Here is a 26,913-nt window from a genome sequence, read left to right as displayed (position 1 = left end):
CAGGGATCTGAGTTGATAGAGGCCTCATCTCTTATATGTGTCCACAATCACCATAAAGTTGAGATGGGAATGTGGTAGGTTAGCACTGGATCTTAGGTTTTAGCTCATGTGGCTATGCCTAGCATAAAAGGGAGAGGGGAAGTGCAGTTTTATCATATGCCTGGAAAGCAGAGAGCTGGATATATTTGATAAACAGCATGAAGGACCACCACAGTCCCACCACCCAGTGATGAGGCACCTGGAGAAATTGGATGCTGGCGCAGGGGGAAGGGAAGGCATCCTCAGGCTATGCAGCCTTGGACTCAAGAGCAGGAATATGTGCTGCACAGGGTGGGTCTGGCCAGGGGAAACCAGGATCCTAGTTAAGTCTAGAGTTAGGGATATCTGGATCTGTTTGGGCCATCTCCAGCTCATGCCATTCTGCCCTAGACTCTCATCCCTCCATTAAAATGACTTGGTGGTCACCTCTTCCAAGGAGCAAGGGCAGATCCAGGATTTTTGGAGGTTGATCCTTATATAATTTTGGAGGCCCTCTGTGCTGGTTTGAAAGGATATATGTACCCTAGAAAAGTCATGTCTTAATAAAAATCCCATTTCATAAAGGTAGAATAATCCCTATTCAAAACTCTATGTTTGAAGTTGTAATCAGATCATCTCCCTGGAGGTGTGATTTAATCAAGAGTGTTAAGCTGGATTAGGTGACAACATGTCTCCACCCATTTGGATGGGTTTTGATAAGTTTCTGGAGTCATATAAAAGAGGAAACATTTTGGAGAAAGGAGATTCAGAGAGAGCAGAGCAGAATGACATAGCCATGAGAAGCAGAGAGCCCACAAGCCAGTGACCTTTGGAGATGAAGAAGGAAAACGCCTCCCAGGGAGTTTCATGAAACAGGAAGCCAGGAGAGAAAGTAGCAGTTGACACCACGTTTGCCATGTGCCCTTCCAGCAGAGAGAAAAACTGTCAGTGTGTTCGCCATGTGCATTTCCAGATGACAGAGAAACCCTGAATGTCATCGGCCATCTTGAACCAAGGTATCTTTCCCTGAATATCTTTGATTGGACATTTCTATAGACTTGTTTTAATCGGACATTTTCTCAGCCTTAGGACTGTAAACTAGCAACTTATAAAATTCCCCTTTTTAAAAGCCATTCTGTTTCTGGTATATTGCATTCTGGCAGCTAGCAAACTAGAATACCCTCTATAACAAAGAGAACACAAATAACAAAAAGAAATTTAAGCATGAGTGTGAACATTTATTTAGAAGGAAAAACGAAATCACGACAAATTGCAAATATAAAAGAATTGACAACTACCATAAACAGCACAAAGTTCAGAATAATAATACAATATTTTTTATTAACAGCTGGAAACACACGTAGGATAGTTTTTATCCTACAGTTTTGGCTACATACTGATCGTCTTCATATGATGATGATTTTATATCAGTATTTTCTAAAGAGAGAACAGAAAGATACATTTTGATACCCATACTAGAAGAAAAGCTTTAAAATATTACATATAAATATGTTGGATGCACAAACTCTGACTTTACTTACATATGTGCTTGATGGTCGTACCTGACAGTGAAATTCTGATATATTCTATCTGTGCAAAAGAAAAAGGGGAAAAAAAACCATTTATAATTTAATATGTTACATTATTGAGAATATTCCTGAAGAGAGAGAATGTCTATTTTGACCAGGTATTAATGAAAGCAAAATCCTCTCTTTACAAGTATTACACGTCTGATGACTAGAAGCATTTTTCAAAGGTTAGCTGCTGGCTCTGTACGCTTCAAACCTTGTTCTTTACCATTACCGAGCTCCTTCTCTGCCAAGGACCATGGGACACATCTGTACCACTGTAAACTTCTGGCCCTGCACTTTCTTTTTCTCTTTCTGGGGTTTTTATTTCTTTAAAATAATTCATACAAATGGTTACAGTCACAAACATGATTTTAACCAAAAATATTGCTAGCCTCGCATGCCAGCAGGACGCCCTCTGGGCAGGTGTCACCATGACCACGGCACGAGATGGCTTGTACAAGCCTCCTCTTCCTCAAAGTGCTGTGCTGCACTGCCTTCCTTTGGAATGGGGGGGAGGTCACGCCAAAATTAGGGGAAAAACAGCCTTTGTTTTTTTTTTTGTACGCTGTATGGCAGGGTCACATTTCGTTCTTTTTCCATGTGAGTAGCTTGTTATTGCAGCACCATTTGTTGAAAATTTTTTTTTGCTGTTTGTTTTCGTTGGTTTCTTTTGTTTGTTTTGGGAAGTGCATGAGCAGGGAAGCCTCTGCTTTGTTTTTCTAAGTTATTCCAGAAATAAGACAAGCAGGTAGAAAATAATGTACTGCGTGGCGTAGAACGAAAAACGGGGTATTCCTTGTCCTGAGAAGTGTGCCAACTGCCTTATCCCGCGGCACCACGGCACCTCCCTCAGGCTTTCTCTTTGTTGACAGCTAAGCAAACATAGCCTTTCCAACGTTCTAAAAACTGTACATAGACAAGAACATTTTTTTTTTTAACATGGACAGGCACCGGGAATCGAACCCAGGTCCTCTGGCATGGCAGGCAAGCATTCTTGCCTGCTGAGCCACTGCGGCCTGCCCGACAAGAACATTCTTTTTTTTTTTTTTTTTTATTAATTAAAAAAAGAATTAACAAAACCCAACAAGAACATTCTTGATGTAATTAACTACTAACTTCTTTTGCTTAAATGGAGGACGCGTAGGACAGGACAGAGGGGCACCAGGTGGGGGCGGGAGCGGCGGGACGGCACCGCACGCCTCCCTCACTCCTGGGTCCCTGGGCCGGTCCCGCCTGGCCCTGAGTTTTTATGCCACCATGTTGGGTGAGTCAACATAGCGAGGGGTGGGAGTACTCCTGGAAGGCAATCCTAGAACGGGGTCACCAGCAGCAACTAATCTACACAGAGACATGGCTGAGTATCACATACATGAAACCCACTAGACCCAAATGAAATGTATCCTCAACTCAACTGTCCTCTGCCAGATTCCCGAACATCCCCACATCTATCCCAACACAGCCCCACGTGAGGGGGAGTGTGCCCGACAGAAAGGTGGAGAGAAGGCAGTCAGAGGTCTTAATCTATTGCACTTAAAATATATTCCTTTTGCAAACTGTGCAAAAGCATATGGCCACAAGAGCATATTGGTTCTAGGACGGCGGCCATTCAAGTGAAGGGCCCAGAGGTTAAGGCTTCTTTAGCTTCCCAGGAAGCCCATCCTAGCCACCCTTTCCTTGGCCTCTTTCCTCAGTACTTCCTTTCCTCTCTATCACTTGCTCCTGAAGGATGAAAATGGCACATGTCAGAATCCCATCCATATCTGGTACTGTGCCTCATACTTAGTCTCTTCTCAACAAATATTTCCCAAATCCATGTTTGAGAGTTGTTTTCTTTGGCAGGTGAGATGGCCACTGAGCAATACATAAATTATATTCAAGAAACACCGTATAATGCTGACATCTCTGAGGCCCTGACACTAATGCAGTACTAATTTTTTTGCCAGGTCTTGTACTAAGGATTTTAAGAGGTCAGGTATGGGGAGAGAGGTTCCCCCCACCTCAACTGCACTCGGTAGGTACCCAGGGTGGCCTTGTTGGGGTGACCGCGGGCTCCACAGGCAGCATCTACTCTGAAGACTGGCTCCCCCACTTGCTTAGTTGTGGGATCTTGAGCAAGTTACTTAATCTTTTGGAACATTAGCTTCCTCAACTGCAGAATGAGGATAATAATAATACGTGGTTTGTAGAATTATTGTTGTAATTGAATGAGATATTGCATGTCCACTGCCTGGCATTGCCACCAGTGCCCTCTCCAGCCTCCATGGAGGCAGCTGCACGCAGACACACATGTCATTACTGCTGCTGACCTTCTGCTTCTCTCTGCTCATAAAACATGCCCTGCCTACGGGCCAGATAGCCTGCGAGTGCTTGGGGGCTAACACTCCCCTACCCCGACCAATGGGGGCAGGAGTTAGTATGCAAATACCACTTCCTTGACCCTCAGTGGAGCAATTCTGGTGTTCTATAGAATTGCACCCATTGGCCTCAGTGGTAACCTGCTTGCTACCTGATGCGTTTTTTTTTTTAGATTTATTTATTTTTTATTTATGATACCTAACCACATACAAACATTCTTATATGATCATTCCGTTCTTGTTATATAACACACTATCATCATGTAGTTGCATATTCATCATCATGATCATTTCTTAGAACGTCTGCATCAATTCAGAAAAAGCAATAAGAAAACAAAAAAATCCATACCTACCTTCACCGATCACCAGCATTTCAATCTACTAAATTTATTTTAACATTTGTTCCCCCTATTATTTATTCATTTTTAATCCATATGTTTTACTTGTCCATCGACAAGGTAGACAGAAGGAGCATCAGACACAAGGCTCTCACAACCCCACAGTCACACTGCGACAATCATATCATCATACAATTATCTTCAAGAAACATGGCTACCGGAGCACAGCTTCACATTTTTAGGCAGTTCCCTCCAGCCTCTCCATTACATCTTTACTAAACAGGTGATATCTATTTAATATGTAAGAATAACCTCTTGACTCTGTTTGGAATCTCTCAGCTATTGACACTTTATCTCATTTTGCTCTTCCCCTTTTAATCGAGAAGGTTTTCTCAATCCCTTGATGCTGAGTCTCAGCTCATTCTAGGATTTCTGTCCCACGTTGCCAGGAAGGTCCACACCTCCGGGAGTCATGTCCCATGTAGACAGGGAGAGGGCAGTGAGTTTGCTTGTTGTGTTGGCTGAAGAGAGAGAGGCCACATCTGAGCAACAGAAGAGGTTCTCTTGGGGGTGACCCTTAGGCCTAATTTTAAGTAAGCTTTGCCTATATTTTGTGGGATTAAGTTTCATATGAACAAACCCCAAGACTGGAGGCTTGGCCTATTGCTTTAGCTGTCCCTACTGCTTGTGAGAGTATCAAGAATTTTCCACTTGGGAAAGTTGAATTTTCCCCCTTTCTCACCATTACCCCTAGGGGACTCTGTAAATATTTCCCTAATCACTGTTCAAATTGCTCTGGGATTTATCTGGGCACCACTCTGGACAAATCTACAGAATCTCATGCCATATGCAAGATTCCAAGTACTATGGTGTTCGATTAAGTTGTCCACATAAGTTATATTAGGAAATGTACTAGTCAAAATATAAATTTTGTTCCAAATGAACATTTTTTGCTTGTCTCACACATACGTTAAAAGTTTTAAAATACTAATTACCATCTATTTTCAACACCCTGCATTATTGACATTCCTTTGTTCTTCCTCATGCAGAAACATTTTTAAATTTGCACATTTAGTCACTATCATTATACACTCCAGGCATTCCTAGATTATACCATCTCAGCCTTTATTATCTATCTTTCTTTGTGATTTCATTTGTGCCCCCAGCCCTCCTCCCTCTATCATTCTCACATTCAGCTTCATTCAGTGTTCTAAGATTATTGTATTACAGTTAGGTAGTATTGTGCTATCCATCTCTGAATTTTTACTATCAGTCCTGTTGTACAATCTGTATCCCTTTAGCTCCAATTACCCAATATCTACCATATTTCTATCTCCTGATGGTCTCTGTAACCCACTGAAATTCTCCAATTCATTTGCTAATGTCAGTTCATATCAGTGAGACCAACAGTATTTGTTCTTCTGTTTCTGGTTAATTTCACTCAGCATAATGTCCTTAAGGTCCATCCATGTTATTACATGCTTCATGACTATTCTGTCTTACAGATGCGTAATATTCTATTTTATGTCTATACCACAGCTTGCTTAGCCTCTCGTCTGTTGATGGACATTTTGGCTGATTCCATCCCTTCGCAATTGTAAATAATGCTGCTATAAACATTGGTGTGCAAATGTCCGTTTGTGTCTTTGCCCTCATGTCCTTTGCGTAGATACCTAACAATGGTATTGCCGGATCATATGGCAATTCTATACTTAGCTTCCCGAGGAACCGCCAAACTGCCTTCCATAGTGGTTGTACCATTTGACCTTCCCACCAACAATGGATAAGTGTGCCTCTTTCTCCACATCCTCTCTAGCACTTGTCGTTTTCTGTTTTGTTGATAATGGCCATTCTGGTGGGTGTGAGATGATATCTCATTGTAGTTTTGATCTATGTAAGTGTTTTTTAACATACAGGATTGTGACTATCACTTTGAGGAATCAGCAACAGAACAGAGCGGACTTGATGTGGGCATGAGTGTATCCGAGTGTGCAAGGCGCAGCTTGTAGCAGACTGTTGGTGCTTAACACTTCTCCCCCTGGCCCACCCTAGAGGCCACCTGCAGTGAGACCATTCCCTGCTCCCACCCTCCCCGCTACCCCCCACCTCTGCCTTCACAAGCCAAAGGCACCCACACCTGAGTACATTCTCTAGACAGAGAGGTGAGAGATGGGAGCTGGGAGGTTTGGAGAGTAGGATAGGGCTAGATTGCAGAGGGCACTGATGCCACATAAAGCCACACTAAGGGGCTTTTCCCCTAGAGGGGGCTCTCCCAGGGCTCTGAGCCTGGGAGAAGCATGACTGCAGTTATGCTTCAGGCCAATGCCCATGGGGGCCTCCTGGGTCATGGACTGGACTGGGGGACACTGCAGCAGGTGACCTACGAGAAACAGTATCTACAGCCCAGGAGCGAGATAACGAGGTGTGAGCTGAGGCCCAGGTAGTGGGAGGAGAAAAGAGATGATCCTGCAGAGGGGAGCCTTGGCACAGGATGGGCACATCTAAGGCGCCCTGTGCAAAGGCCCCATCAGCTGTGACCTTAATGCATGGCAGCAGGGAGCTGGGGCCACCTAATGAAAGGCAATGTGACTTAAGTACAAGTCTGAATGGTGAGAATTCCCGTGAGCTCTGCACAGCTCTGACCACTTCTAGGGAGCTGGATTCCCTCAAGACCACTTACCTTAAGGAAGTCAACGTACCTGAGTGTTTATAGTGCACTGGGAATGTTGTGGTGTTTTGTGCACAGACATTTGTGCTCAGGGGGACGCATTCTGAGGACAGAGTCCTAGAATCAAAATTGCTGGGTGGAGGAATGTCTTTTTAAATTCCAACAGCTGTTCCCACGTCACCCTCAGAAAAACTTATACTGTTCAATTCACTCCCCCTGCAGAATCCCCGTTTCCCAAACCTGCCCAGTGCTGGGTGTACTACTGCAGGTTTAATTTGTATTTTCCTTATTACATATGAGACAAACTATCATTTCATAAATTTCCACTTGTAATTTTTATTCTGTGAACTGCCTGTTCCTACCCTTGCCCATTTTTCTTTGGGATTGTCTTTTTCCTATTGATTTGTAGGTTAATAGCTTCTTGTCCATTATATATCTTGAAAATATTTTCTCCCAATCTCATCTGCTTTTTAGTGATGTAGAGAAATGTTTAATCTGTCTGACTTTTCCTTTATATTTTCTGGATTTCGTGTTTTGTTTAGGAAGGGATTCCCTATCCCAAGATTAGAAAATGTTGATCTCTATTACCTTCTAATACTGTTACAATTGGTAAAAAAAATAAATAAATAAATAAAATAATGCTTAGATTGTTAATCTGCCTGGAATTTACTTTAGGGGATAATGTGAGTTAGAATAACAATAGTATTAGTAATAATAATGGTAATAATTTTATTTTCTAATAGGTAAAAAATCATCCCATACTTATGAATAATTCCTCTCTCCTCCATTGATTCAAATGCAACTTTTGTGAATATATGAAACTCTTCTAATCTCTGAAGGTTGGTTTCTGGATTCTTTGTTCAGTTCCTTTGGTCTATCAACTCCATCTTTTAATTATTTGATTTTTATAGTTTGTTTTGACATCTGGTAGGTCAAGTCCCATTTCAGTTTTCTTCTTTTTTGATACGTTCTTGGCCCTTGCTTGTTTACTCTTTCAGATGAGCTTTAAAATCGGCTTGTCAAGTTCTATAAAAATCCCTGTAAGATTCTAATTGGGAATGCATTGAATTTATAGATTTAATTTGGGGAGAATTGACGTCTTCATATTGTTGCATCTTCTCATCATGGAGCTTGATTAATCACTCCATTTATTCAGGCCTTCTTTTACATCCCTCAGTAGTTTTATTGTGTTCTTCAGGCAGGACTTGGACATTTCTTGTTAAGTTTATTCTTAGGTATTTTATAGTCTAGTTTGGCCATTGTGCATAGTATATTTTTTCCATTACATTTTCTAATTGGTCATTGGGGGGTATATAGGAGAGACCTGGGTTTTGATATGTTATCTTGTCTCTAGTCACACTGGAACCCCCTATTGAGTTCTAATATTTTTCAGTGGATATGAAAAACTGTGAAGCAGTCGTGCCTGTCCCACATGGGGCGGGCCTCCCTGAAGAGCAGAGACAGCTGTCATGCCTGGATGATGGTATTCCAGTGTGCTGACCTGGCTAGAGCTTCTGAAGCAGCAGCTGCATGGGGCAGAGCTTCTGACCGCATGGCTGTTAGACTCCTTCCAAATTTAAGCTTCCAACAGTTCATAACTCTGGCACCTGTGTCCCCACAGGGACAGTCCCCCCACTGCAAGATAATCACAGTTAAGTTCCCTTCTCTTCCTCCCTCCTTTCTTCAACTGCAATTTGATATCTATGTGCCAAGCACTGTGTCGAGGGCTGGGAAGGTGGTGAAGGAGATATTGAGATAATATTTGCAGGCATAAATATTTCACACTCTTGGGGTGCAAGCAGTGTCACTTAAAATATTCTCAAATTAAATTAGAACATGGTAGAGCTCCCCCACCTTAAAAAAGAAAATTGGCTGGCAGTGCAGTATATGCTTTGGAAAGCTCCTCCTTTCTCCCCAGATCAGGTGTCAACTCCAGGGGCTCACACAGTCCCCAGAGGAGGGCTTCCATGCTTACTTGGCTAGGAGCCCCTGCGACTTTCTGGGCTGCTTGGGCCGTGCCTGCCCTGTACACACGGTGCCACCTTTGTTTCATATGCTCCCATGCCAGGAGAGTCCTCCCTGGCTCCAAGAGGAAACTGCCTTGTCTGAACACACCCCAAAGGAGGGCTTCTTTTTACTGGGCACCCTAAGCTGTTCCTTAGGGATCTTTCAACATTTCTCCTCCAAACTCATGTAGCCTCAGATATGGGCAAGGGCAGCAGGGTGAGGCTTCTGCTTGGTGGAACCCTGAGGCTGACCACCTCTGGCCACCTTCCTTGGCCCCTGGAGCCATGGCCAGTGCTGCTGCTTTCTTCCTTCCACCCCCAAACCAAAGGGTTCTTTCCCCACCCACCTCCCACAGGAAACCATGGGTACCTGTTGGAAGGGTCTAGAGCAGAGGTTGTCAAACAGGGGACTGGGGAAAGGTGAGAGATGAAGTAGGGGTGTTCCCAAAGGATGGGCGGCAATGTCCGGAGATATTTTTTGTTGTCACACTGGGGGGCAGGGGTGCTATTGGTGACTAGTGAGTATTGCCAGCGATGCATGTAAACACCCTATAACGGAACGGGCCACCCCTTATCACACACAATTATCCAGCCCAGATCTGAGTAGCACTGAGATTGAGGAACCTCGCTCTAGTGCCATGCCACCCAATAGAAGTATAATCGGAGCCATAAATGTAATCTAAAATTTTAGAGCGGCCACGTTTTAAAAAGTATAAATATAAATGTGAAATTAATTTTAATATATTTCATTTATATCCCAAATGTTATCAACATGTAATTAAAACTTACTGAGATACTTAATATTCTTAATTTTTCTCATACTATCTATCTTCGAAATCATTGTTTTACACTTACAGCACATTTCGATTTCCATCAGAAATACCTGATCTGTATTCTGATTTCATAAAATTTACAGCTGCAAAAGTTTTTTCACATGCCCAAGCTGTTGGAGTAATCAGTGTTTCAATGTATATGAGAATTAATTGAAATTAAATAAAGTTTCAAACTCACTTCCTCAGCAGTGCAGCCAGATTTTAAGTGCTCAGTAGTCACTGGCCACGCAGGTGTCAGCAGTAGAGACAAAAAAGTCTATTTTTCTCTTGGGAGAGGCAAAGTGGCCCCCTCTTCCCGCCTGACGAATCAGCCTTCCTTCCCAAGCCTGGGAGGGAGCTTTTCTCTCTAGTGGTGGAAACTGAACACATGAGTTGGGCTTTCCCTCGGTCACTGCCACACGGAGGGCCCCTGTCTTCATGCAAGGAGGAGACAAGTGCCATAGCGGAGAGAGAAGCTGGGCTGGAAGAGTTGCTCTGTGTGGGAGAGGAAACATGCTGGACGGGAGCCTTGGGGGGCTGGCATGGGGGGGCCTCTGGGGCAGGTCTGTGAGCAAAAGCATGCCAGCGTGCAGGACGCAGCTTCAGGCAGGTGGTGCGTGGCGCTGCCAGGCTCCTGCGTGGGATCTGTGTCAGAGCAGGGACTGGAGAAGCTCAAGAGGTGGGTGGTGACAGGGCTCCCCATGTGTCTTCCCCAACATTCCGTTCAGGGCTCTGCTCAGCAAAGTGGGGGAATGGTGGACGGGGGAGTCCTGGGTTGCATCCAGCCATCCCTGCAACTCTTCTTTCCACCCACAGGGGGCAGCGCGACCTCAGGAGACAGTGCCCATTCTTTGCAAGGTGGAGTCCTGCTTTAGTGAGGCTTTTCAGTGCTGGAGGACGTTTCCTGAGCGTCAAACCCGGCCCCAAGCCCCCACCCTGAACAGCCTGCCGGGTGCCCCAGCCTTCAGGGACTGTGGGGCCTCCCAGGAAGGGAGTGGCTAGTTCTGCCAGAGGGAAGCCAGAGGACTGTGAGGAATGGTGTCCCTGAGGGGCGGTTCTAGGCTGAGCCCTGCTAGGTGGGCGGAGCACGAGGCCTGGAGGGTCCAGCTGCTGAAGGGGGCAGGGGCCAACAAGGTCGGCGGGAGTGCAGGTGGGCTCTGGGCACCGCTCACAGAGGGCCCTGGGGCCTGGCAACAGAGCTAAGGGGAAGCAGACAGGACTTTCTGCTGTTTGCTTCCCCTTTCAACTTATTATTATGAAGGCTTTCAAATATGCACTGAAGTTGACTGCCCAGGCATAAGAGGTGAGGCCGTCACCTAGCACCAGCAGTGACCGCCTTCTGCCTTTGTTTCCAGGCATTCTCCCTCCACAGTTTAGAAACTTTCAATTGTAGAGAATTTCAAGGCTGCACAAAAGTAGGGAGACTAGTCTAGTGGGCCCCTGCCCCCAGCTCAACAGTTAAGGCTTTGTGGGGCTTGTCTCAGCCCCCTCCTCCCCTGCTCCTCCCCTGCTGCGATTACTCTGAAGCAGACCCATGTCGTTTCATATATGAATACTTCAGTGTGACTCTTAAAGTTAGGGGCTCTTGCTACATGGGACAGAAATCCTAGAATGAGCTGAGACTCGGCATCAAGGGATTGAGAATACCTTCTCGACCAAAAGGGGGAAGAGTGAAATGAGACAAAGTGGCAATGGCTGAGAGATTCCAAACAGAGTCGAGAGGTTATCCTGGAGGTTATTCTTACGCATTAAGTAGATGTCACCTTGTTATTCAAGATGTAATGGACAGGCTGGAGGGAAGGGCCTGAAAATGTAGAGCTGTGTTCCAGTAGTCATGTTTCTTGAAGATGATTGTATAATGATATAGCTTTTGTAATGTAACTGTGTGATTGTGAAAACCTTGTGTCTGATGCTGCTTTTATCTACCTTGTCAACAGATGAGTAAAACACATGGAATAAAAATTAATAATAGGGGGAACAAATGTCAAAATAAATTTAGTTTGAAATGCTAGTGATCAATGAAAGGGATCAGTAAGGGGTATGATATGTATAATTTTTTTTCTGTTTTCTGTTCATTTCTTTTTCTGAATAGATGCAAATGTTCCAAGAAATGATCATGATGATGATTATGCAACCATGTGATAATACTGCAAATTACTGATTATATATGTAGAACGGAATGATCAAAATAGGAATGTTTACATTTGCTTTGTGCTTTTGGTATTTAAAAAATAAAATAAAATAAATTAAAAAAAAGATTTCTCCTAAAAAAAAGTTAGGGGCTCTTAAGAAAAGCAGTCACGGCAAGAGATCACTTCTAAATATACTACTACATGAATTTCATCTTTTTTCAATTAGACAAGTTGTGGATTTACAGAAAAATCATGAAGTTTCTTTTAAAATGTAGCTACTGGGAAATTTTAAAATGACTTTCTTGGCGCCCATGTGCGGCTGCCACTGCAGTTCCACTGGACAGAGCTGCTCTGGGTGAGAACCTGAGGACCAGGGTTGGGCCCTTAGGCAGAGTGGGGATGGATCTAGACTTCAGCTTCCCCAGGGTAAAAAGGACCTTCGCAGGGAGTGAGCTCCCTGTCCCTGGCGTGTTCAACCAGGGAGCTTGCTGCGCTGGTGACTGGTGACGAGATTGGATAAATGAGCTCCAAGGATGCCTCCAATCCAAGGGGAGCCCCAGGCTGCTGCTATGGGAGGCCGGGAGTCCTATCCACCCCGGGCATGGCTGTGCAGGCCCTGGCTGCGCCTGGCTCTCCGCAGGGTGCGCTGCAGCGTCTCCTTGGCTTGCACAAGGGCGGCGTCTGTGGGCACACCCAATTGTGTGTGGGGTCTTTTGATTCAATGGAGATGTGAGTCCACCCATCTGGGTGGGTCTTGATTAGTTTACTGGAATCCTATAAAGGAGGAAACATTTTGGAGAAAGAGAGCAATTTGGAGAGCGCAGAAAAGAATGACACAGCCACAAGAAGCAGAGTCCATTAACCAGTGACCTTTGGAGACAAACAAGGAAAATGCCTCCTGGGGAGCTTCATGAAACAGGAAGCCAGGAGAGAAAGCTAGCAGATGATGCCCTGTTCACCATGTGCCCTTCCAGCTGAGAGAGAGGGAGAGAGAGAAGCCCTATGTTCACCATGTGCTTTCTCACTTGAGAAAAAACCCTGAACTTCATCAGCCTTGAACCAAGAGTATCTTTCTATGGATGGCTTTGGAAATTTCTACAGACTTGCTTTAATTGGGACATCATCTCAGCTTAGAACTGTAAACTATCAAGTTATTAAATTCCCCTTTTTAAAATCTTTTCTGCTTCTGGTATATTGCATTCTGGCAGCTAGCAGAGTAGAACACATGCCATGAAGAGTAAAAACTAATAGAAGTCAAAATCATTACTCTTACTAGTTTTTAATAAACCCTGACACACAGATAAATAACATAAAATGCATTAAGAAATGAGTCAGAAGAGCTGACATGTAGTATAGGCCCTGTTAGGTTGGGGGAACGGGGAAGGGCACTGCAACTAGAGCTGAGGAGGCTGTGTTGTACCTCCCAACCTGACATCCAAAACTAATGAACTGTCCCTTCCAGACGTCACCTGACCTCCATTCTTAAAAGCTGCCCACGCCGAAGCCCGCGTGTACACTCACCTCCCTCCATCTTGGGTTTGGTGAATTCTGCCCGGGAGCACAGAAATAAACCATCCCCCCTCCCCACTTTAAATTTCCTGGTCTACCTTTCCTCTTTCTCACCCTTTAGACTCCTAAACCTTTCATCATGCCCTTCCCCGTTCCCCCGACCTAACAGGCCCTATATAAATATTTTTTTAAATTCATTTTGCTATATTAACTTTAAAAATGCCTTTTAACCTCTGAACTTATTCCCCTATGTTTGAAATGGGAATAATAATATCTGACTAGTCTACTTCAGAGGAATTTTACGAAGATAGCATAACATTATATAAAGCACTGGGAAATCTTTCGTAATTTTAAAATGCTGTAGAAGTCCAAAATATTGTTTATACCTTTTACACTTTTATACTTGAAAATCCATGGACTACCTAATACAGGCTATCCTTGTTTGCAGAGTAGTGCTGGACCATAAAAATGACCACACAAACTGAAATCATGTAAAGAAGCTGTGTTAGTTTAAAAGGATTATGTGCCCTGGAAAAGCCATGTTTTCATCGTGATCCCATCATGTGAAGGCAGCCATTTCTTTTAATCCCTATTCAGTACTAGAGGTTGGAAAGTTGATTATTATCTCCATGGAGCTGTGACTCACCCAATTGTGGGTATTAACATTTAACTGGAGGGAGATTTAAGTCCACCCATTCCAGGTGTGTCCTGATCAGTTTATTGGAATCCTTTAAAAGAGGAAGCATTTTGGAGAAAGCTTGAGTGACGGGAGAGCCAGGACAGAGCCACGAGAACGATGAGAGCCTACTCAGCTGGAGACCTTTGCAGATGGAGAAGGAAAACACCCCTGCGGGAGCGTCATGAGATGGAAGCCTGGAGAGAAAGCCAACAGAGATCACCATGTTCGCCAGGTGCCTTTCCAGTTGAGAGGGAAACCCTGAATATCATTGGTCTTTCTTGCATAAAGGTAACTGTTTGTTGTTGCCTTAATTTGGGCATTTTTATAACCTGCTCTGAGACATTCTCACAGCTTTACAAGTGTAAACAGCAACTTAATAAATTCTCCTCTTTAAAAGCCATTCTGTTGCTTCCTATGAAACGGAGCTGGAAGGATATTAAGGAATGACAAGAAAGAAAGGAATGACAAGAAAGGAATGACAGGACAGGAGGGAGAAAGGAAGGAAGGAAGGAAGGAAGAGACAGACAGGTTCAGGGGGTCTGAATCTTAACTTTAACAAACAGAGAACTTTATTCTTATCCAGATCCTGCTTATAGACTGCAGGGTGACAAAAGGCATGCATGCATTTCTTGAGGGAACAGAGAGAGCTTATCTTTCAGTGCTCTCTTCCTTCATACTTAACATAACCATTTGGGGTAAACATTCTCTTTTTCTCAGACTGCACTACATAACAATCTCCACAGTTTACTACCACCACCCTGAGGCCAGCTGCTCCCAACAAATTCTGCAGGTCTTGTTTTAACACTTGGCTCCTACATTTCCCCTTTTTATTTTATTAGCCAAGGTGACTGTGCCTGTCTTAGGTTGCCCTTAAGCTCTGAAGGAAGGGGCTTACCCATAAGTCTTTGGCTACCAGTCAAGCTCTCTGACTTTGTTGTTTAACACACCTGAGGAGGAAGAGAAAAAGTATAAACAGCCCCAAACCTAACAATGCAGTTCCAGTTAACTGCAGCCATTGTGATAATTCCGATGATTCCAATGACAGCTGTAATAATGAGTCTTTCTTTCTTCCCTTCCCATTCTTCCTTTCTTTCTCCTCATTCCCTAACATTCTTCGAGCTCCGTTTCATAGGAAGCAACATGTATACAGTGTTTATGGCTGCTATTTAAAGAGAAGTTATAGTTATTAGAATTCACTATAAAAATTGGTCCCAGTCCTAGGAAAATTTCCCATAAATTTCTCCAAATAATGTATTTATCATCCCAAAATGTTGGCACAAATCATCCTCTATGCAATAAACTCTGATTTAGCTTGCCTGTCCATATAGTCTCAGTTATCAGCCACAGGGGCTGAATCTCTTACAGTTTCATAGGAATCATTAACTGCTCAGTCCATATGATGTAACTGCCATCCATTCCAACTTTCTTTCCCAACTAACAAGCAAATATCATTTGATTACACAGAGTTATGCATACGGGTCTTTCTAAAAATAGAAGAGTTAAATTTGATACTGAAAGGTTTAGGAGGTGAAAGGGTGAGAAAGAAGAAAAGTAGACCAGGAAATTTAAAGTGAGCGAGTTTATTTCTGCAACCCAGGTAGAGCTTACCGCATCCAAGATGGAGAGAGGCGAGTCCGCACGTGGACTTCAGCACAGGAAGCTTTTAAGGATGGAGGTCAGGTGACGTCCAGAAGGGGTGGTTCATCAATTTTGGAAGTCAGGTTGGAAAGAGTGACACAGCCTCCATAGCTCCAGTTGCAGTACCTTTCCCCGTTTCCCCGACCTAACAGATATCATTTTTCTTCTTCTTTAAGTAGTTTTGGAAGTCTTAAATCTACTGGACCTGGGAATCCTAAACTTGTATTCAGATATTTGGGTAAAGCTGGATCTGCCCATGTTAGGGATTGCAGCAAGGGTGGGTTAGGAATATAAGCCCAATAAGTATAATTATGTCCCTGTTCTTCAGCAATTAAAGTTATATGTCCTATATAATATACATTACACATTTACTTATTTTCATACGGGTTGACATGTCTGGGTTTTATTCTCTTCGAGGGAATCCAAACTGAGGTTCCATCATCTGCGATGAGAAGAGCAAATCCCCTACCCCACACCTTTATCATGCTTGGTTTCCATAAATCATCTTTAACATCTTTCCAATAGATCGGCTGCAGCTGCAGTTCTGTTTGGGTTGTACCATTTTTTGTGGCATATTTCTCAAGGACTGGAGCCTAGCCATGCTTAAAATTTTTAATCCTTCTCTCCCTCTCTACATTCACTCTCTGCCCTCCGTACCTGTAACCCCCCTCTCTGTTTCCCCCTTCCCCCTCTTGTTGTAGACCGCCCATTTCCGTAGCTCACCACTAAACCGCAAGCCTTCCTGTTATTCTCTTCACTCCTCTATACCTAACCTAAGCCCTCAGCCTAGCAACTGCCTCCTGCTTTGTGTGAATGGCTGTCCCTTCCTGACGTGTGCGCCCAAGACTCCACCCCTCCCCGAGAGTACTTAAGCCCCACGCTTACCCCGCTCTAGGTCGTCCGAGCCCCGGGGTCTTCGGACCCCAGACGTCTCACTCCTCGGGTTCCCGGGTGGCCCATCCCGGAGTGTAACAATAAAAGCTTAAAACCCGCATCTGGCCTGAGTGACGACTTCTCGCGACCGCCAGCTGGGGGAAGCGCCGGCTCCAGCTTACCCAGGTTAATTCCCTGCGAGCTCGCCCCAAACCCACCCAGTGTACCGGTCGCGCGGCCCGGCTGAAGCTATCAGCGGCAAGTGGCGCCCGCACAGGGACCCTCTACACTTCTGTTGCTGACTGGACACTGGAGATCCTAGGACCTCTCTTCTGAACCAAGGTAAGCCTACTAGACTCTCCTGCTAAATAAACGCAGTCCTAGGTTCTACAAGCAGTGAGTAGTCCCCTCTAAATTTTGTTATGGGTCAATCTCTCTCTAAAAGCCAAGTCCCCCAGGTGCGCGCCCTAGCCGCACTCTTGGATAACAGTTAGAGGAGCGGCTCGAGAGGCACCTGCCCCTACAGGACTATGGCGGAGAGCCTCAGGGCGGAAAAACTAACTCCATCCTTCCGCCTTCTTCCCCATCCTCCAGACCGGAAAAGGGCCGCAGCCGTCCTGCCCCCCTCCCTACCCTCTGCCCCTCCCCCAGCTGCCTGTCCTCCTTCCCTTAGCAACACCAACCCCTTCTTTCCGGAAGCGCAGCCGCCATTTTACGCACCCCCGCCACCATCTTACGCAGGGCCGTGCACAGAGCTATCGCCATCTCGTTCACCCCGGCCGCCCTGCTACAATCCCACTAACAATAACCCCTCCCCGGGACCTGGACAGCTCTGGCCCCCGGTCCGACCGCTGCCGCCGACACAGGCAGCGCTCTTCCCCATTAATCTCACCCCATCCCCGCAACGCCCTCAAAGAGGATGGGCTTACCGGTCCCTACGCTACCCAGCAACAGTTGCTCCAAAGGATTGGAGCCTCTTCGAAAGAATCCTACTTGCCGTAATTTTCCTGTGCATCATCATGTGTTTTAACCTGCTCATTTTCTTCCTCTAGGTGCTAACCTGCTTATTATTTTCAATAAAAATGTTCTCCCCAGCACGCCCCTCCGGACTTCCCACCTGGCGACTCCTCCCTGTAACACTTCTAATTTTCTCCACAGCCACTTCTGCAAAACCTACCGAGAGCGAAGTGTGGGCCACAGTCCAATATCCCCCCGGATTACTGTTCCTCACACCCGATTCCCCTACATTCCCACAACTTTTTGTTGATAATTGCTTACTAGATCTCCCGTGCGATCCCAATGTCCTCCCCGCTAGTGCGCCTCTCAACCTATCATCATTCCCTAATTTCTCCCCCCCTCCCGAGGCCCTAGCGATTAACCTTACCTTCTTGCAGAATCAGTCAATGCAAGCCCTGCCCAGAGTCTCCCCGCCAAACAGCAAACTACTAAACCTCACGTTCGCTAATCTTTCAGGACAAGCAGAAGACGGGCTCCCGTTTTTCATAGTACTTCACCCTAGACTCCTGTAGATCCCACTCAATGCGACCAGGTGGGTCGCTCCTGCACTACCCATGGACAGCTCCGTCACTCAGCTCAGCTCACGCGCAAAGTGAGACTTCGGCATCACCGCCGCCATCTCTGCAGCCATCATTGCCTCCGTTGCAGCTTCTGTCACGGCAGCCGTCGCGCTCACCCAGACCTCCACCTCCGCTTCTGTCATAAATAACCTTACCAGTTCCACCTCCTCGGCCCTGTCCTTACAGGCAGAACTCAATTCCCTAACCCACCAAACCCTGTTTCTGTGTCACCCCTGTACTTGTCAACACCTCTCGTCCTCGCCTCACCCTGCGCGATTGGAACTATACTCACAGCCTTCAAACTCAAATTCTAGCTATAGAAAACCTATCTGTACCTAAACTGTCTAGCTCTCTCCTTTCGGACCTCCTCCATAAATTCTCTTCCCTTTTCCAACCTTCCAGCCTTATCTTCTACGGTGTCCTCCTACTAATTTTAATTGTTATCCTTTTCTTACTTAAGTGCCTCTTTTCAAAAATCTCTCGTCACAAACGAAATACGAAACTCTTAGCTCTTGCCACGCTAGAGCTCCAAAATCCCTTCTCCAATGCGGACAACCGTCGGCAGGCTCAGGTATGGCTCGCTAGTGTTGCTCACCCCCAGGACTGATCACCCTGAGGTTGGTGTCGCTCTCAAGACTGGCCATCTTGTGCAGTCGGCACTGCGCTGCTGCAGCTCTGGCCTTGCCTGCCTATGCCTGCACCACTCCCTGCCTCTCTCCATTCCCCTACGGGGGCTGCACGTCACCAGAGAGCGTGCATCTGGGGCCGCCGAAAGGCTACCAGATGGGTACTGCTGGGTGCGGCACAAAGTAGCCGCAGAAGAGGGCCACTCTAACAGGCCTCCTCTGGCTCTTCTGGGGCACATGAGATTTGCGTAAGGGTCGGCTCAGCACACACCCTTCCCCTGAAATTCTGAGCCTCAAGTACAAGGGGAATCTCATCCCTACCCCTCCCAGCAAAGGTTCATGCCCACCACTTGTCACACAAGTGTGCTCCTTTAAAAGAAAAAGGAGAGGAATTGTGGCATATTTCTCAAGGACTGGAGCCTAGCCATGCTTAAAATTTTTAATCCTTCTCTCCCTCTCTACATTCACTCTCTGCCCTCCGTACCTGTAACCCCCCTCTCTGTTTCCCCCTTCCCCCTCTTGTTGTAGACCGCCCATTTCCGTAGCTCACCACTAAACCGCAAGCCTTCCTGTTATTCTCTTCACTCCTCTATACCTAACCTAAGCCCTCAGCCTAGCAACTGCCTCCTGCTTTGTGTGATTGGCTGTCCCTTCCTGACGTGTGCGCCCAAGACTCCACCCCTCCCCGAGAGTACTTAAGCCCCACGCTTACCCCGCTCTAGGTCGTCCGAGCCCCGGGGTCTTCGGACCCCAGACGTCTCACTCCTCGGGTTCCCGGGTGGCCCATCCCGGAGTGTAACAATAAAAGCTTAAAACCCGCATCTGGCCTGAGTGACGACTTCTCGCGACCGCCGGCTGGGGAAAGCGCCGGCTCCAGCTTACCCAGGTTAATTCCCTGCGAGCTCGCCCCAAACCCACCCAGTGTACCGGTCGTGCGGCCCGGCTGAAGCTATCAGCAGCAATTTTTCTTTTCCAAATTACTAAAATGTCATTCTACAGGAGTCTGTGATGAATTATCATAAATGTTTAAAAACTTTAAAGTAAACAGTGCTTTTGCTAATTGATCTTTAGGTGTACTTATTTTCATAACATCATCCTCCTGATCATCATCTTCCCCCCTTTTTTTTTGTTTTTTGATTTTTTAAAAACTTCTTTATTGTATAATATAACATATAAACAAAGCAAAGAAGTAAAAAAATCAATAGATTTCGTAGCTCTCCTCAACAAGAAGTTACAGGCCAGATCCCAGAGTTTGTTATGGGCTACCGCATGATCCTCTCAGATTTTTCCTTCTAGCTGCTCCAGAATATAGGAGGCTAGAAGGCTTAAATATATATATTTCAGTACAATCAACTTTTTTCTGTCATTTTTGTGAAAAATAACATATATACAAAAAAGCAATACACCCTTTTTGTTTTATTAGCATAGACTTTAGTGTCCAGTTTGCTTGTTCAATAATTCCTTGCCCAGAGGGATTATGTGGAATTCCTGTGATATGATTAATATTAAAAGTAGTACAGAATTTATGAAATTGCTTTTCTGTATAAGCAGGAAATTCCCACCAACAGTGGATAAGTGTGCCTCTTTCTCCATATCCTCTCCAGCACTTATCATTTTCATTTTTTTTTCATAATGGCCATTTTAGTGGGTGTGAGATATCTTATTGTGGTTTTGAACTGCACTTCCCTAATAGCCAGGGAAGTTGAGCATCTTTTCATGTACTTTTGAGACATTGGTATTTCCTCTTCTGAGAAGTATCTGTTCATGTCTTTCGCCCGTTTTTTAATTGGGTTGTTTGTTGTTTGTCATTTTGTCGATGAGTTGAAGAATATCATTATATATTCTGGGTACTAAACCCTTACCTGATATGTGGTTTTCCGATTATGTCCCATTGTGTAGGCGGCCTTTTTATTTTGTTGACAAAGTTCTTTGAAGCACAAAAGTGTTGAATTTTGAGGAGTTTCCAGTTTTCTATTTCTTTCTTCAAAGCTCATTCTTTGGGTTTAAGATCTAGAGACCTCCCTCCTATAATAAGTTTCATAGGATATTTCCCTATATTTTATTCGAAAAGTTCTAGTCTTAGCTACAATGTTTAGGTCTTTGATCCATTTTGAGTTAATTTTTGTACAAGGTGTGAGACATGGATTCTCTTCCATTCTTTTGCATATGGATATCCAGTTCTCCAAGCCTCTATTATTGAAGAGGCGGCTCTGTCCAGGTGAGGTGGTCTGACTCCCCTATTAAAGGTCAATTGTACATAGATGAGTGGGTCTATACCTGAACAATCTATTCAATTCCATTGGTGGGTAAATCTATATTTATGCCAGTACCATGCTGTTTTGATCACTATAGCTTTGTAACATGATTTAATGTCAGGTAGTGTGAGGCCTCTCACTTCATTTTCTTTCTCAAGATATTTTTAGCTATTCGGGGCACCCTGCCCTTCCAAATAAATTTGGTTATTGGTTTTTCTATTTCTAAAAAGTAAGTTTTGGGGATTTTAATTGCTATTGCATTTAATCCATATAAATGAATTTAGGTAGAATTGACATTTTAACTGTATTTAGTCTTCCAATCCAGAGCACAGTATGCCCTTCCATTTATTTAGGTCGTCCATGATTTCTTTTAGCAATTTCTTGTAGTTTTCAGTGTATAGGTCTTCTGTATCCTTAATTAAATTTATTGCTAAATATTTTATTCATTTGGTTGCTTTTGTAAATGGAATTTCTTTCTTGATTTATTCCTCAGATTGTTCATTACTAGTGTATAGAAACACTACTGATTCTTGGGTGTTGATCTTGTAATCGGCCACTCTATTGTACTCATTTATTAGCTCTAGTAGCTTCGCTGTGGACTTTTCAGGGTTTTCAACATAGAGTATCATATCATTTGCAAACAGTGAGTCTGACGTCTTCCTTTACAATTTGGATGTCTTTTATTTCTTTTTCTTGTCTAACTGCTCTGGCTAGAACTTCCAACACAAGGTTGGATAACAATGGTGACAGTGGACATCCTTGTCTTGTGCCTGATCTTGGAGAGAAAGTTTTCAGTCTTTTCCCCATTGAGGATGATGTTAGCTATGGGTTTTTCATATATTCCCTCTATCATGCTGAGGAAGTTCCGTTCTATTCTTATCCTTTGAAGTGTTTCATCAAGAAAGTATGCTGACTTTTATCAAATGCCTTTTCTGCATCAACTGAGATGATGATGTGTTTTTTCTGCTTTGATTTGTTGCTATGGTGCATTGCATTAATTAATTTTCTTAAGTTGAATCATCCTTGCATACCTGGAATAAATTTAACTTGGTCATGGGGTGTAATTATTTTAATGTGGTGCTGAATTCAATTTGCAAGAATTTTATTGAGGATTTGTGCATCTATGTTCATTAGAGAGATTGGTCTGTAATTTTCTTTTCTTGTAGTATCTCTGTCTGGCTTTGGTATGAGGGTAATGTTGGCTTCTTAGAATGAGTTAGGTAGCCTTCCCTTCTCTTCAAGTTTTTTGAAGAGTTTGAGCAGGAATGGTACTAATTCTTTCTTGAATGCTTGGTAGAATTCATATGTGAAGTCATCTGGTCCTGGACTTTTGTTTTTTGGGAGATTTTTGATGACTGATTTGATCTCTTTACTTGTGATTGGTTTGTTTAGGACATCTGCTTCTTCTCCAGTCAATGTTGGTTGTTTATGCCTTTCTAGGAAGTTGTCCATTTCATCTACATTGTCTACTTTATTACCATATAGTTGCTCATAGTATCCTCTCAGGTTTACCTCCTTTATTTCTGCAGGGACAATGTTATGACTCCTCTTCCATTTCTGATTTTATTTGCATCCTCTTTTTCTTTTTGTCAACTGAGCTAACGGTCCATCGATTTTATTGATTTTTTTCAAAGAACCAACTTCTGATTTTATTTCCTTGATTGTTTTCACGTTCTCATTTTCATTTATTTCTGCTCTAATTTTCATTCTTTCATTCCTTTTGTTTGCTTTGGGGTTAGTTTGTTGTTCTTTCTCTAGTTCTTCCAAGTGGACAGTTAATTCCTTGATTTTTGCTCCTTTCCCTTTTTTGATATAGGCATTTAAGGCAATGAATTTCCCTCTCAGCACTGCCTTCACTGCATCCCATAAATTTTGATATGTTGAGTTTTCATTTTCATTTACTTTGAGGTATTTACTCTTGTAATTCTTGTAATTTCTTTCTTGACCCACTGGTTGTTTAAGACCCACTGCTGTTTAGTGCTAGGAGAGAAATTTATTGCCCTAAAGGCCTATATCAAAAAAGAAGAAAGGGCAAAAATTCAGGAAATCAACTGTCCACTTGGAAGAACAGGAGAAAGAACACCTAACTAACCCCAAAACAAGCAAAAGGAAAGAAATAACAAAGATTAGAGCAGAAATAAATGGAATTGAAACAGAAAAACAATTGAGAAAATCAATAAAACCAGAAGCTGGTTCTATGAGAAAATCAATAAGATTGATAGGTCCTTAGCAAGATTGACAAAAAGAAGAGAGAGGATGCAAATAAATAAGATAAAAAATGGTGCAAATAAATAAGATCAAAAATGGAAAAGGAGACATAACCACTGACCCCACAGAAATAAAGGAGGCAATAACAGGACACTATGAACGACTTTATGCTAATAAATACAACAATAGAGATGAAATGGACAACTTCCTAGAAAGACATGAACAACCAACTTTGATTCGAGAAGAAACAGTTGACCTCAACAAAGCAATCACAAGTAAAGAAACTGAATCACTCACTAAAAAGCTTACCAAAAAGAAAAGTCCAGGACTAGATGGCTTCACATGTGAATTCTACCAAACATTCCAGAAGAATTAGTACCTCAATTCTTAGTACCTTCTTAGTACCAGAAGAATCAGAGCTCAAATTCTTCAAAAAAATTGAAGAGGAGGGAAAGATACCTAATTCATTCTATGAAGCCAACATCACCCTCATACCAAAACCAGACACAGATATTACAAAAAAAAGAAAACTACAGATCAATCTCTCTAATGAATATAGAAAGTTCTTTAAGGATTTATTGAAGAACATAATATGAATCATCACAATGAAACTCACTGTTGGGTTCATTATAGAATTGTTACCACTTATTTTGTTAATGTCACCGCACAGAATCTTCCTGATAAGAAGCCAAAGGAGGAACTTTTCTCTGATTTCAGAATTGAGCTCTGAGAGAAGTGTTTCATTAGATTTAAAATCTTGTGATAAACCAGATTACAAAATCAACAATAAAAAAATAGTAAATAAACATGCTGGAAACTAAAAAGCACATTCCAAATATTGTGTTAAAAAGGAAATTATAAACTACTATAACATTTGAATTAAAATATCAAAATATCAAAACAAATGCAAAAGAACTAAAGCAGCATTTAAGGAGAAATATATAGTTTTAAACGTGCTTCTAGAAAAAAAACAAAAAAGCTGACAACAATGAATTTTGTATTCAATGACAAAGGCCAACCAAGAACAAATGAGAAAACCCAAAGAAAGTAGAAAGGAAACAATAGTAAAGATCAAAACATAACAAATAGAAAACAAGCTGAAAGGAAAAAAGCCAACCAAGAATAAATGAGAAAACCCAAAGAAAGTAGAAAGGAAACAATAGTAAAGATCAAAACATAACAAATAGAAAACAAGCTGAAAGGAATAAAAACAGCAACAAAACCAGAGACCAGTTCTTTGTAAAAAAAATGTAAATATATGCAAAGCTCTGTCACTACTAATCAATGGAGAAAAAAGCACAATTAATTACATTAGGAATAAAAAAGTGGCACTGCTACAGACGGCACTATCATTTATACAAATAATGAGCAAATATTAGCAAATTCATGGCAATTTTGATGAAATGGAAGCTTTTATAAAGCATTATAAATAAAAAAAATTATTCAGGAAAATTTAAAAGGACCAAATATAATAGCCATTTAAAAAGTTGAGCCAATAATAAAAAAAAATCTCATCCCCTGAGGGGAAAAATCCATCTCGATCCAAACTGATTTCCAGATGAGACTTTAACAGATTTTCAATGAACAAAACTCCCTTTCTTATGCAAACTCTTTCTGCATTTTTTCTTAAAATAAGTTCAATTTACATTAAAAGCTTAATATACTTCTGATGCCAAAGCAAAAAAGGTAAAATACATGTAGGGAAAATCATTAGTGAAATTCACTTATGAACATAAGTGCAAAAGTCCTGAATAAATTATTACTTAATCAGTGGAAAAATACATCTAGACTAAACCTTGGCACAAGAATCAAAGCATGCTCATTATCAGAAAAACTCTATTACGTATTAGCCTATCAGCAAATTTTAAGAAAATAAAAGATGGGGCGCATATTCCCATTTGAATAGATGAATAAAAATCATTTGAAAAATTCAATAGCCATTCAAACCAGAAATAGAAGGGAACTTCTTTAACCTATAATAAAAATTACTGTAAAAAGTTGAGCCAACATGAAACTTCATAGAAGACTTTAGACATATTTTCATTATTAAAGAAAAGACAAGAATGCCCATTACTCCCATTTTTAACATTTCATAAGATAAAGGGTTCAGGCAAAAAAATGAAACAAGAAAGAAACAGGCCGGCGCAGTTCGCCTCGACCCGCCGGGACCGGCTCCAGGTGGCCCGCAGCCCCGCGCGCGGCCCCCGCTTCCCGGGCGGCTATCGTTCCGCGCCGGCCCACCCCACCCCGCGCGCCCCCACCCCCACTCCTGGGACGGGGTCGCGGCTGAGGCGAAGGCGGCGTCGGCAGCGGCAGCTCAATAACATAAACACCACGGGGCCGCCCCGCCGCCCGGACCCTGCGGCGCGCGCGGCACTCACCCGGCAGCGGAGCGAACGAAGGGGAGGAAGTCAGCCAGCGGGCACCGTCGCCGTCCAGACGCCGCTACGGCAGTTACCCAGCGCTGCTCGCAACCCCGCAACCCGGGAAGCGTCCTCCGACTTCTGCTGCTCCACTGAGTAACAGGGACGCGGGCCGTGTCTGCGCACGCCCGTTACGTCACCGCGCAGACTCCGCCTCTCACGCCTCCGGAGCCGGCGCAGGGTGGTCGCGGCCCCAAGGCCCTGATTGCGGAGGCGTGGCCGGCAGCAGGGGGCGGGGCTATGCCTAGAGGAAGGAGACTATGCGGAGGTCGCCTGGCGGTGGAGCTGAGGGGGGTCCGGGGCCCCGCGTGCCAAGAGGCTGAGGGGCGTGGTGGGGTGCGGGAGGGGCGGGGGTCTATGCCGGGCACGTGGCGGCGCGTGGCATGGGCCCCCGCCAGTGGGCAGTTCCTCCGCCCTGGGCTTAGAAAAATCTACCCAGAAAGAAAGCATAAGTGATTCAAAATGGCTAATAATACAATGTCATCTAAAGAAAAGGGAAGAAAGTACTGGAGGAAAGCAGACACAAAAAAATGTACAAGGCTTACATATACGATTAGAAAGAATAGAAAAAAAGTAAATCTTGCCTTATCAGTAATTTCCTTAAATGTAAATGGATTAATGTGCATATTGCCAGAGTGGATAAAGGAACATGATCCAAGAATACGACATTTACGAGAGACACATCTCAGATACATAGATTCAAATAGGTTGAAAATGAAAGGATGGAAAAAAATATTTCATGCAAATAACAAAAAGAGAGCTGGGTTGGCTATATTAATATCAGACAAAATAGACAAAAACTGTTACAAGAGACAAAGGAAGATATAATGTATTGATAAAAGAATCAATTCAATGAGATAATTTACTGATTATACCTTATTTGTACGTAACAGCAGAACACTATAACATACAAAAGCAAACCCTGCAGAACTGAAAGGAAGAGAGATATAGACAGTTCTGCAGTAACAGCTGGAGATTTCAATACAATATTCAATACTGAACAGAACATCTCAACAGATGATCAATAAGGAACTAGAGGACCCGAATAACATTATATACCAACTAGCTCTAACCAACACATATATAACACTTCACCCAACAACATCAGAATACATATTCTTTTCAAGTGTACAGGATCATTCCTTAGGCTATACCATATGTTAGGGCACAACAGAAATCCAATACATTTGAAAATATTGAAAGGATAAAAAGTAACTTTTCTTACC

General features: G+C 43.4%; 1 long non-coding RNA gene across 1 annotated transcript; it reads right to left on the bottom strand.

Moving 5' to 3' along the window:
- Positions 1-1,332: 1,332 nt before the first annotated feature.
- On the bottom strand, positions 1,333-25,824 carry LOC143653060 (uncharacterized). Its single transcript, XR_013161064.1, has 3 exons — positions 25,646-25,824; positions 1,560-1,608; positions 1,333-1,455 (listed from the first exon to the last, which is right to left on the bottom strand). It is a non-coding gene; the product is annotated as an uncharacterized LOC143653060 (long non-coding RNA).
- Positions 25,825-26,913: the final 1,089 nt, after the last annotated feature.

Source organism: Tamandua tetradactyla, chromosome 13 (assembly GCF_023851605.1).
Source record: "Tamandua tetradactyla isolate mTamTet1 chromosome 13, mTamTet1.pri, whole genome shotgun sequence".
Lineage (NCBI taxonomy): Eukaryota > Metazoa > Chordata > Mammalia > Pilosa > Myrmecophagidae > Tamandua > Tamandua tetradactyla.
Note: the sequence above shows the minus strand (reverse complement) of the source record. Positions and strands in the feature narration are given on the sequence as shown.